This window comes from Sapajus apella, unplaced genomic scaffold (genome assembly GCF_009761245.1).
Source record: "Sapajus apella isolate SASKATOON/1434 unplaced genomic scaffold, GSC_monkey_1.0 scaffold100, whole genome shotgun sequence".
Lineage (NCBI taxonomy): Eukaryota > Metazoa > Chordata > Mammalia > Primates > Cebidae > Sapajus > Sapajus apella.
Genome location: NW_022437040.1, coordinates 667,063 through 680,473, shown reverse-complemented (window position 1 = coordinate 680,473; position 13,411 = coordinate 667,063). Strand labels below are relative to the sequence as shown.

Sequence of the window (13,411 nt, the reverse complement as noted above, 5' to 3'; positions counted from 1 at the left end):
CCTAGTGCTTCTCCTGCCTCCCTCCACTGTGGGGACTTGCTGCCTTAGTGCTTCTGCTTCCCTCCCTCCTCTGGGGGAACTTGCTCCCCAATTGCTTCTCCTGTCCTCCCTCCACTGGGGGGACTCGCTCCCCTAGTGCTTCTGCTGTCCTCCCTCCGCTGGAGGGACTTGCTGCCTTAGTGCTTCTGCTTCCCTCCCTCCGCTGGGGGGGACTCACTCTGTTAATGCTTCTTCCTCCCTTCCTCTTGTCCTCGCTTTCATTTGTGTGCCTGTAATGGCCACTTTTCCATCCCACATCTCTTCTGTATTTGAGATGGTAAAAATGTTCTGGTTTAGCCCACCAATTTTGAACAGGCTTCTGTCACCTTTTCATAGCTCTAATATCCAGTTTAATGAAATATTTTATTGTTCTTTAATCATCATGATTCTGGTTTGTTGGATATCAACAACCCCTTGAAATGCTAGAGACTTGTAGAAAAACAAATTCACTTTCTTTCAGGCCCTAGGGACTCGACCATTGCAGCTTAAGATTGCCATACTTGAGCTTCCTTTCACTTCAAGCTCCAGTTTTGTCTAACTGACGCCTCATGGCCAGACAGTTCTTGCCATTTCTGCCTTCCTGACTTCATCTGCATTTGGAATGATTTTCGCCCCAGAAGAATTAGTTAGATGTTGTCTACTATGCATGCCTCTTCCCTTATTTGTAGTTTCTTGTATGTCTCACATTGAGAACTTCAGGCCCCCACACAGTTTAACATCCCCTGCGATACGTTATGCTCATTTTGCTATTTCAAAATCCCTACCAAAAAGGCACCAGTTTGAGTATAGGCCTTGCATTAACCTTTTCAATGCTCTGCTGATCATTTACATTAGAAAGTGTCCAGACATACATTTGCCTTTATTCTCATCCTTTATTAAAACACATTTCAAAGTTTAGACCTGACTTACATTTTTTTCAGAGTGGTAAATGTCTTGTCTTTATTCTTCAAAAAGGAAACAATTAAATGCAGACACTTGGAGGAGACAGCTCCTTAAATATTGTATATTCCCAACACTGCTGTGGATCAGTGCTGGCACTCACTTGGCTGAGAAAGCTGCTTGGCATTTCTGCAGTTAATGCTTTGCTAGTAGCACATTTTTATTTCATTTTTGGGTTCACTCTCTAGGCTTCTGGTTGGTGTGCTTAATATGGACATTATCTAGTGAAAATGCCACATTTCATTATGTTAACAAAGTTTCACCGTACTTGCCTTTGAAAGACATTTGCAGCTCTGCATTTACAACTTCCTATCTCGCTAATGCATGGCAAGGTCAGAAAAGCAGGAGGCTTGTAAGAAAGAAAAAAAACTGTCCCACTTGCTCATAATGATTTATGTAGTTGGGCAATTCGGCAAAATACACAAATAGTAGTTAGATATTGTATTAATTTAGCCATGGGATATAAAGTCATAAGGAATGTCATCTGCTGGGAACAGAACACAGTGCTTTGTGCAGAATGTGTACTATTGGGTTCTACACATCAGACTGTAGTTTCCAGCAGAATTATAGTGCGTATTTAACTTGGCTCTCCCATACTCCTGTATTGACTTGATGTTGAGACAGCAGATTACAAATTGTTAAACGAATGAAGGAAACTTAAGGAACAAACTTCCAAAAACATAGACCGTATTAATAAAAGAAAAAAAAAACCACCACTAGGGACAGGCGCAGTGGCTCATACCTGTAATCTCACACTTTGGGAGGCCTAGGCAGGAGGATCACTTGAGCGCAGGAGTTCAAGACCACTCTGGGCAACATGACAAGACCCCATCTCAAGTCAGCCAGGTGTGGTGGTGCACGCCTATAGTATCAGCTACCCAGAAGGCTAAAGTGGGAGAATTGCTAGAGCCCAGGAGGTTGAGGCTGTAGTGAGCCATGATTGTGTCACTGCACTCCAGCCTGGGCAACAAAGGGAGACCCTGTCTCAGGAAAAAAACAAAAAGGCACCCCTCAAAGCCCTGATTGTGAAGTGGGGAGTTGAAAATACATGAAGCACTGACTTTCTTGTTTATTTCCATGTTGAAGGCAAGACAGCTTAATAGAATTTGAATGTAACTAAATTCATCCACTTTGCGTTAACTGTCTGCCTCCCTATAATGCAGTAGCCAAAGGTAATCTGCTTGTTATGCACTTGCCTTTATAATCCCAGCAAGTCCCACATTCTGGAAGCAAATGTTATATTTACCATAATCCATGAAAGGAAAAGGCCCAGGCTAAAAATACAGAACAGAACAAATGTAAAACACTGCGGCTGCTCAGGGTTTGTAATTGCTCTATAAGTGAGTCTGAGGCATCTGTGTGGCAGAGATACTTTTATGTGTTTTTGAAAGAGCCGGCTGAGCTTCACATGGGTTTGCAGGAGCGTCAGGATTCAGGAGCATCTCTGAATGTGTTTTGTGCTGACCAAGCAAATAATAGTAGGTTGTATGCAAGACTCCTACGCTTGAAAACATGACTGCCTGGTGAGTGATTGCCTTTAATATGAGAATCAGGTAAAATTGTCCTCACAGAACCAATTGGTGGGGTAGAGATATTAAAGGATAGAATTGTTCTGGGAAATCTGTATTCTCAAATCAGCTACTGAAAGAGGGTGGGGTCGCTGAAGGCAGGAAGTGGCAAGCGGAAGTGAGCTGTGGGTGACTGCAGAGAGACATTAACACTACGTGCAGGGCTCCCTTCAACCTGAATATGGAACAACTACACATAAACAGGGTTGAGAAAATCCAGCCAGGCCTCTGTGGCAGATAAGAAGTTGCTTCATTTATTTTTCTTTTTTTAGCATGGTTACCAGTATTGGTTGCACTATTGTAGCATGCTGGGTGCTGGGGATCAGGTTAGGCCACATAGCTTCTGTTTAAAATGTATATTTTATATACATTGTTTACATTGTATGAGAAACAATTATTCCTTATTCTTTTTTTTTTTTTTTTTCCATTTTCTAACTACTTAAAATCCAAGAACATTGTGAGAATACCTACCTGTATTCTCCCCTGGTGCTTTTAGGCCTGTAAAACATTTCACTGAATCTTTACAACAGCACAGAGAGGTGGGCCTCCTTGTGCTCATTCTGTTGCCAGAGGATCTGGTGTTCTGATCCTAGCCCAGGATTGCAGAGCAAGGAAGCTTTGAGAGCTGGGATTTGAACTTGGGTCTGAAGCCTCAAAACCCTTCCTCTTCTATTTATTACACTTCTTACAAATATTATGTGGTATTTTACAGAGAGTCACTTGAATGAATGAATGAATGAATGATTCAAATAATGACACCTTATTAGCAGTATTTTCCATACATTCATGTGAGGTTTTTCCAAAAGGACCCAAAGTGTAATTAATAGAGCTTTCTACCAGGGTGTCTTCTTTAATGTATGAAATATATCCGTATCTCTACACATATCCTAAAGAAATGGATAAAATAATGTGTAAGCATAGCCGTGTGTCAGGTCTGAACAATCCAACTTTCATAATAAAGGAAAATATACTTTTGTTATAATCTAAACAAGCAACTATGTTTTCCCTTTTCATTTTATGACTCCTTGTGTGGCCTGTGTTCATGCTTAACTGGTGGAAGGGAATTACACACAGAGTGGATTGGAGAAGAATATCAGGGGGTCACTAAGCCACATTCCATCATTCCCCAATGGCCACATGTTCATGTGTTCTGTTGGTGATTTGTTACTATATACCATGGCTAAATAATGGAATTGTTCTCTTAATCCAAGAAGACTTTTCAGGATTCTTTCCATGTGAGGCCAGAGGCACCTTGACTCTCCCAGTCATCAGATAAGTTCATCTTGCATTTGCAACCCATAGTCACACCCCCAAGTGTGTTTATCCACATAGGGTTATCTTTGCCTGGACGTCCTCATAGCGCTTAGGTTAAAAGTAAGGCAGCTCAGCGGCCAGCCTGTAGCCGTGGCATGTGACATCAGAAAGGATGTGTTCGTTTGAAAGAAAAGGATGGAGCTGATTTGGTCAATGTAGTTATCTAAATAGACATTCAGATTCCATGATGCCTTAATAAAAATTACTGGAAATCATTAGAATTAGATCAGTGCCTGGATTAACAGACACATTACCATATCCTGTTTGTTTATCTGATCAGTCTCTCATCCACCCACCCACGCACTCCCTCGTACATGCCAGGCTTTCTGCTTGGGTGCCAGGATACACAGAGAAGGTGACTATAAGAATGAAAAAGGGATGATGGATTCAAGAGAAACTACTACTTGGTATTAGCAGATGTTTGTTTTTGTGAAGGATGTTGTTTTGGGAAAAGGAATCATAGCTTTTCATTTGCTCTGGCTTGTACTCTCAGTGAGAAATTACAGTGCCAGCAGTAGTACTGACACAAAATCAGTGTCTGGACAAGTCATATGGGTCACATTTTAGTTTGTTTCTAAATATTTAAAGAACACTAATTTTAAGATTGTTCGATTTAGAGGTAGAAGTATTTAAAAACCAATGCTACTTCCCTCTTTTTTTGTTTCTGTTAACGTGATGAGCCCCAGGAGCTTCTGTAGTCCTTAAAAAATAAAATGCTTGTGCAAAACTTGTCCCCATAAGCTTTTTGGAGTATGGGTTCTATGCATATAAACCAGGATACCTTTGTTAACTAGGGTGAGTCTTTTAAAGTGATTTGGTTCAGTGTTTCGTAATCACATGGCAATTTGTGCAAGGCAAGTGGATTTCTCTTGTATTTAATGCAGAATGTAAGTTACAGAAACAAACATAATCATGGTTTGCCAATTTTGTTAGGAGGAAATTGTCCTGATTATAATTATCTCCACGGCATAGAGTTGAGATTTCATATTACCGTATCACTTGCAAAATCATTTTTGTGAACACCTGACCACAGGTCTGTAAAACTGCCAAGCAGAGCCTTGCCTGGGCTCACACACAAGGCAAGACTTCCTTCCTCGCCGCAGGAGGCATGGCACGGCGGCAGCAAAGAGGCTTTCCTGTCCCTTAGAGAGCCACAGGGCAGAATGAGGAAGGTGTGGGTGAAATAGTATACATATGTAAAGATAGATTTTATATTAAAAGAGTAAGAAAGCGCTGCTTGTTTATTTGCATAAATGAACAGCAACAGAAGTGACACTAATATGGCAAGAAGAATGTGGCTTGATAACGAGGAGACTTCTCTGTTTTTCTAAGTGTATGCATTAATGTCCCTTGCATTACAATCGAGAGAGTCAAAGGTATTTCAGCCATACGGAAAATACTGGTATTTTGGGTGACAGGGAGAACACGAAGCTGTGGGCATTGCTCATTGTTGAGATTTTGCCAGTGGAAGCCTGTGCCTGCCTTCACACAGTACAGAATGGAGGGCATTGCTTTTGCTGACTGGTCTGGAATAGGCCAAGTGTAAATATTAGTAGTGAGTTTTGCCCAATATGCTTCTTTGTCTGATCTTTAACCAACAGAAATACAGACCTGTAAATAATTGAAGCTGAGCCTCATCCAGTGTTAGAGCCGTAAATGAATTTTAATCATAGTCAAGGGCAGTTTGATACTCTTGCTGTCTGCTGGCAAAGCGATCCACCTTTTATAACTTGGGTCACAATAACATTGTGTTATTTCTGATTCTTGAGATGCTTGGCTTCCTAAAATGACCATCTTTATTTAGATTAAGGACCTATTTAAAGTAGTTTTAATAATGTATGGTTTCATACATAAGCGGTTCCATAATTTATTTCACCATTATTCTTCTCTGTCAGGGTTCTGGAATGTTTTTCTTAATTAAGGGGGGAAAGAGCAGTATCTCCCTCCAGCCAGCCAGGCTAGTTGCCCTTGTTGTTATCGATTATTGTTTTAAAAACCAAAAAACCCTGAAAACAAGCCCAGTAGCCTGTCAATAAAGGCCAGTTCGTGTATTAAAAATTGCCTCAATAAACCTCATCACTCTGGTATCACTAGGGAACTGGGTCTGAGCTGGAACCCATTTATCCTGAGTTTTAACCCATTTAGGAGAGTACTCTCCTGGTGAATGCTCTGCATTCCCTGCCACCATACTGGCATTATTGACAGGTGTTGTTTTTTGTTTTTTGTTTTTGTTTTTTTTTTTTTCTTGAGATGGAGTGTCCTTCTGTACCCAGGCTGGAGTGCAGTGGTGCAATCTCAGATCACTGCTACCTCCACCTCCTGTGTTCAAGCAATTCTCACGCCTCTCAAGTAGCCGGGACTACAGGTGTGTGCCACCACACCCAGCTAATTTTTGTATCTTTACTGGAGACAGATTTTTGCCATGTTGGCCAGGCTTGTCTTGAATCCCTAACCTCAGGTGATTCCCCCCTTAACTTCAGCCTCCCAAAGTGCTGGTATTACGGGCATAAGCCCCCGCGCCTGGCCTATTGAGTCGTATATTAAGGAGATTTCCCCTACCCTCACCAACTGATGCAGTTTTATTTCCCATACAGTTGAATCCCCAGATCTCTAGGTTTCATGTCATCTAGGTGAAAATTCCTGAAGAACAAATCTTTTCTATAAAGTAAATGTGAGCCCCGTGGCCAAGGGAAGTGGGATTTCTAGAAGCAGTGTGTGAAATAAACCCGAGGCTTTGCGCTTTGTGAGGGTGGCTTCGGGATACGTTTGGTGTTCCTTTTACTGCTGCATCTCTTGTGCTGTGCTCTCAGTGACTTGCTTTGGCTTCTCATGTTCCTGTGTGCTGAGGGAGAATGTTTCCAAGCTGTCCACAGAGATGGTGATTCTTTGGGTTGCTAATGGAACCTCTAAATGGAAGCCTCAAAAACAAGCTGATTGCAAAGTGTGTGTGTCATTATAAGCACATAATTAGGAAGTTACCTCATCTTACATCTCCCCCAGTGGAAATATACCATGTTCAGGTATTCAGTGCTAGTCAGCTGATCTCCAAAACCCCTAGTGCCTTTCCCCTGTTAAATATATTCCTGATACTATGGACACAGAAAAGTTCACGCAGTTAAATTTCCCAAGGGAAAGATGATTTCCAAAATTGATTCCATATGACCCTGGGAGGGGAATTAAAATTGTTTTTATAGTAATATGAGTTGTTTTTAATATTTCTGTATCATCCTGTCCTTGGTGAGTTTTTAGTTTTCAACATCAGTGATGTCTGTTTCATTGTTGTTTTTACTAACATAAGACACACATCTTTCCAAGGAGTTCGTTTTCCCTGAGTCACTAATCTAGGAAAGACACACACACACACACACACACACACACACACACACACACACACACACACACACACATATTGTGATTTTCAAAGAAAATGTAGAGCTGAAGGCCAGAGCACAGGTATCACACTTTTTGTGGTTTATAATCTTTATTTTGACCTGGTTACTTTGTGATGCTCTTCCCAGCATAGTAAGTGTGTGCATTGCTCTCTAAACATGAATACTGCATGCCGTATCTTAGAGACACTTGCAATCTTCCTTGTTTTGGAAAGACTTCCTTCATAGTCATACTTGAATGACTTCATTGATGTGGGAATTCCCATTCACTGTCTTTAGTTTGATTGACCTTATAAAATGGTCTGCAAGAATAAACATACAAACCTAAAATCTAAAAGATACTTTTGACACCATTCAAAGCGGAAATGATGGTTGAGCCAACAGTGGTTACACTGAGCTGCGTCTTTCAGATCTGCAGTTGAGTTGCCTCTGTGTACCCAAACCTCTCCATGTCAACCGGCGGGAAGAAAACACAACACTTAGGCAGCCATTTGTTTTCAGCTTTCACTTTTGCATTCACTTTTGATGCTGTGCTGTGCCATGCCACACTTAAATTATAATCTGTTTCTCTCACATGTGTAACGCCCTTCTCTCCAAGGAGTCTATGTAGCAAATATTATCAATTCAGAGAAATTATGATTAATTTTGGGGCCCCACTCTAGACCTTTCATTTTAACACTGAAGAACGACAGTGTGATGCTTTGTGTGGTTATTAAAAATAACAGTAATTATTTCAGTAGTGTAAAAATACCAACAATAATGATTATAGGTGACTTTTTGGCTTTAGATACTCAACTCCCCTTTCAAGAATGTTGTGAGATCATAAAAAGTCCAGGAGCAAAAGAAAGTAAAGAACATTGGTTAAAAGAATGAGGCTATTTAATTGGTGAAACTTGTTGGTAAGAAAGGCATGCTGTTTGTAATCTGTTGCCATGACCACAGCTGTTTCCCCACCCAGTTTTTAGTAGCATAATATTAAGCTTTAATTTACAGCTGAAAGTTTTCCACCTCTGGTCCGATAGTCCAAATCAAGTTATTAAATATAAACCTTATGGCTTTTCCTGTATATTCCCTGGATTCAGATTACCACTTTGGCCCTTGTTAAAGAATCATATTGCTAGTGTCCTGGGCTTCATGTGTGCTTGAGTTATTTTTTCTTCTCTATGTTTTCCATGGATGAGATAACCCGGAAAGAGAGAGCATAAGAGTCAGTCATGATATTGTAGGATTTTGCTGTTGTTGACAGTTGATGGATTGATTGTTTTGTGTTGTTTTTGTTTTGTCTTCTGGTAAGGTGGATAGAGTTTTGAACTCTGGGCTCCTCCATCACCTTATTCCTAGAGATGTCTCAGTATCTATACATAGGGCACCCCATGTATGGCCATGAGCCTTGCTATAGAACCTATGATACTAGAGGGCCACCTGGCCATAAGAGAGCAAAAGATCTTTTTAGCCTGGAACTAAAAGGAGGAATGAGGCTATTTTTTCTGGACCAAACCCTAACTTGAGTCCCTGGATCTTTACGTCTCATGGTGAATTGAGTCAAAGGAAAAAAAGTGTAGTTAAGTGTTTTTAGGAAAAATAGAATATTCTTTCTCCTAAAAACAAGGGTGTCTGGTTAACCATTCATTCTTTTCCCACTCCACCCTGAATCTTACTCTGGTCATGCTAGATCTTGCAACATGAGCGAAGTACCCCATCCTCTGAGTAGAAGACGGGCCTGGGATAGTCTACATAAGCCTTACAGAGTTACAAGAGAGCTTTGTAAAGAGAAAAAGAAATGCCTTGCAGGGAACAAAAATTTCTGTAGTTTCTTCAAAAGCTACACTGAAAGTCCTGACCCTAGTACCATGGCTCAGTTATATCCTAGTCCTTGGGTTTGACTCCTGTTATTTTTCTTCTTGAAGAATGGGCTTGGGAAGAAGGAGTCAAGTAGGAAGGAGTGGATAGGAGAGAACATGGACGGTTCCAGATGCACATGTGTAGCCAGAGAGTTGCTGTGGCCCACAAAAACATATGGAGTCACTTCTGAATGGACCAAACTTTAGACAAAAAGAATAGAACTTTGGGACACCTCATTCAAGACTTTGAACATTAGGTTGTACAAGCTACTAAACAATGAAGAATGTAAGAGCAGTGACAATGTGTTGTTGATCATTATATTCTGAACACAGAGCCTGACACCAAGTAGGTTCTCAGGAAGCAGTTGTTAAATAAATGAGAAAAAATACGGTGGAAAGAATTAAATGATGGGACTATGGCAAGGTGTCAAATAGCATTAACTATGCAGGAAAAGCTCCCATGTACAGGTCTGTGTTGTCTTTCTGGAGAGACTGTGACTTACAAAATTGTCATCCTTTTAACTTCCCACCCTTTTAACTTGTCACCTTTTAACTCAGAATCCTAAAGGATGTTCTTGAACAAAACATAAAAAATCTGCTTTATTCCTTAGTTATTCCTCCCAAAAAAGGAAATTTTTCCTTCAGTTACTTTTTGTAGCATCTCCCCTTGAACTGTGCCATAGTTCACAATTCCAGAGTCTCAACTTGTGTCTTCAGGATGTATCAAACTTACATAATTCTTGTCACAGTTGTCGGTTTATCTGACCTGCTAAAATTTCAGTAGCACCTGTTTGGTTGTGGAACAGGCAGGGATGGCCGTGGATTCTGGCAATCCAATTAGAGTTATCTAGCCACCTAGCACCAAGGGAGGAGGTGGACTCCATCAGTCCAGGTGCCATGAGTTTGGCTGTGGCATTGATTTCTCTAAAGCTCATAATCTTCCACAGTCAGACTTAGTGAGTAGAGCTCTTAGCTTCCAGAAACAAAAACAGATTACCTGGACCACATTATAAGAAAAAATTTTATGACCCAGTGAAGTCAGGTATTTCTGAATGTCAGCTAAAGCTTCATTTAGAGCCGTGGCTCATTCCTAATTTTCCCAAGAAACTGGCAGTTTAATTTTTTTGTTGTTGTTGTTCAGGTTGACCCACCACATTTAAGCCATTCTAGAGAGGCCTTTCACCCGTCTCCTCTTAAATATAGATAGATATTTTTGAATATCTTCTTCCAGGTATTTTTTGACAGGTTATACATATGCTAATAGAAAATAGGCTTATTACTTGAAGCACAGAGCTGCTTGTCACCGAAGCTTCATTAACACCGTTATCACCGTCTGACATTTATCTTATAATTTTCTAGAGCTGACTGTTGTGTCTCCATGGAAACCCAAATTGCAATTGAAACAAGTAGGATAATAAAGGCATCCACCAAGATTGACAGCATGCAAAGCCTGGCTACATTTGTTTATAGTTCCTTCAGTAGCTGAAGCTAGAGACAGAGAACATGCACTTTGTGTATTTAGTATTAACTCTCTTGTGTCACAGGTTGTACCTGACTCTGCTTATGTGGCAACTTTACTGTAACACCCTTGGTGCTGTTGTTACTAATGGAGATGCTAATTTTCACTGGAATTATCTCATCTAAAGGCATTATGAATATTTGATGTACAATTAACCGTGATCTTATTTGGATCCAAGAGGAAAAATTCTACCTGGGTGATTTTGACACTGAAACTGGCATCTTGTGGTACCTGAATTGATTTCTTTTTGGGTAGGGGGAGCAATGACAGAATTGTACAGTTTTTTCCCCTTGATATCGAGGAACCTGTGCTCTTTCAAGTTGATGACTTCACATCAATTTGGTTGGTGCCTCAAAGCAAAGAGTCATGTAACTGGAGTGCGTCCAGAGTGAATTAATCTGAAATTAATTTGATTCTGAAAGACTCCATCTGGCTGTGTTTGGGAAAGGCAGTTAGACAGATATATAAACACATGATCATCTGTATTCATTGTGCCAGATGTAGTGTCAAAAAATGAAGAAATGGCTTTAAAAAAATCAACTACGGGGAATTTTGATATAATAATATTCAGCTTCTTAGTGTGACAGCCATTCTAATTTAGCACATAATTCTACTTTTACTCCTGTTTGTTTCGGGGGTTATGTCTGATGGCGTGTGTTTTAAGAAATAAGCAAATTAAATGTCAAAGCCTATTTTAATTGGTGATTTAAGATGCTAAATGGAATTTATGACTTACTGAGAGAGACAGAAGAAAAGAGAGAGGACCTATAGCTTTCCAAATCAAAATGTAGTATTTGATACTGATTTCATCTTAAGATACAATTTAGGCATTTAAAAACTAGTGAAGTAGAATTGCATCTGGACTTTGCCTTTGAGATGTGGTTTTGTAGCATGACAGACCATCATATTTGCATGGAAGGGGAACATGCAGGATGAGGTGGCCTGCAGAGAATGCTAGAAGTCGCCTTGCAAATTTCTTTAGACTGTAAGAGGCGCATGTTTTGAACCGCTGTCTAGGAATTCAGCGCAGTCACTGTAGTGCATCTGATGGCCTTTTGTTATGTCCGGACAGGAAAATTGTAGAAAATGTGTGCTTGCCCCTTTAGTGCTATCACAGTTATCTCTTTGGAGCCTTTTATTTCCAATTTTTAAACCTCACCAATCATCTTTTGTGATGTGCTGAAGAGAAAGAATTAAAGTTTATTTCTGGATTTGTGATACATTATTGACTGAAAAACAAACTCCCCAAAGGGAACAGCTCATTCCTCCCTTGTACTCTACCCATCACCCTTAATTCTCCTAGACAAAACAACAAAAACAATCACAGGTAGGGAAAAACCGAGCAGAATACTTAGTCAACATTAACCCAAACAAAGCCGAATGGTTTAGGCAGTCAGTTGCTGCATTTAGTGACAGCAAATTAGATGGTACACAGATCTCAACATTTGATACGCTGCTGTGTGAAAATGAGAGTAACATCTCCACTCATCCCTGAGGAATGACTCAGTCTGATTAGCTAAGTTTGCAGTACAGTTGAAAGCTTCTCCTTTAAGGCACCAATTCTCTTTGTTGTCTCTTTTTGAAGGAATGCTTCTTAAAATAAATTATATATTTCCCAGCCTCCTTAAGCAGAATTTGTTGAGCTTAATGTGGCCTCTTAGATGAGACAAGCTTGTCATTATACAAATTAATAATTCTGCTGGGCCACTGTCCTTGGGAATGGCTAGGGAACACATCTCAGTCCCTGCTATGGGTGGGCTTTCACCACGAGGCTATTTCAGATGCTGGTGTCCGTCGCCACCAGGACATGGGCCTGCTTGTTGCAGAGCCTCCCTTTGCTTTGCCACTTGTCTTCCCCTGTGGGTTTGAAATGCAGCTGACGAGGCTGTGTAAAAACCAGCATGAGAAATCTTTGAGGAGTGGGTTCAAGAGTTCACCAAAGAGCTCAAAGGGCATGAACATCCAGATGGGAACTTTGTGATGAATACGTTTCTGGCTGCTCTAAGATCATTTTTTTCTTTATGCTAGCCATTTACAAATATTGGAGTTTGAAGGCTTTTGGGAAAATGACAATATATTTGAATGTAATAAATACATACCTCTCTTCACAAGTGGATTCTATTTTCTCTCTAAACTGCTGTTATTAATATGACGTAATTAGTTCCCATGGACTGTCAACTTTTGATTTTCCAGATCAGTGGAAGGAGACAGTAGTGTCCATAATGTCCAGTGCATTCACATCAGACCTCATGCTGCTGACTGCCTTCCTTAGCCTGGCATTTCATTTCAGTTGTATTCCTTGATTACACATCATTTACAACCGAGAAAGGTAGGCCAAAAGCAGTCTGGGAGAGACCAGCCTGAGATTAAATTCTGCCATTGATAGATGATAAAATGAATAATAAATGGACAGATAATCAAGATTTGACAGAAAAGTAGGCAGAGTTCTGAATGCCAGGCAAGCACAAAGGTCAGCGACGCGGCGCCTTTGTCCTTTAGTCCAAAGTAGGAAAGCCCACCAAGTGGTTTTACATTAATGTGGTGAGAACGAGAGGATGACCAGAATCAGAATGGTGGCTGTGCAGGGACAAGTGAATCCAGTGGGCATTTAGAGAAAAATAGGCATGACTCAGTCACAGACTGGTAATAGGTGTATTGCCTCTCGAATTTAATAGGACAGCACTGGACGTGATAACATGGTTCTGCAGAATAGTGGTGACGGATCACATGACATGTGATTTAATTTTACAACTTTGAAGACTTGTCACTCCCTGTATTAAATCCATTCATTTAGTAAATGTG

General features: G+C 40.4%; 1 protein-coding gene across 31 annotated transcripts in view; it reads left to right on the top strand.

Moving 5' to 3' along the window:
* CELF2 (CUGBP Elav-like family member 2) overlaps positions 1 to 13,411 on the top strand; it is a 641,808-nt gene that overhangs the window by 452,221 nt on the left and 176,176 nt on the right. Inside the window, exon 1 of one of the 31 annotated variants that reach the window (XM_032258112.1) lies at positions 10,384 to 10,389. The exons of the other annotated variants lie outside the window; for them this stretch is intronic. The gene's annotated coding sequence lies outside the window, so the exon portion shown is untranslated. Of the gene's footprint in view, positions 1 to 10,383; positions 10,390 to 13,411 lie in introns of those variants that run through there. 31 annotated transcript variants of the gene reach the window in all.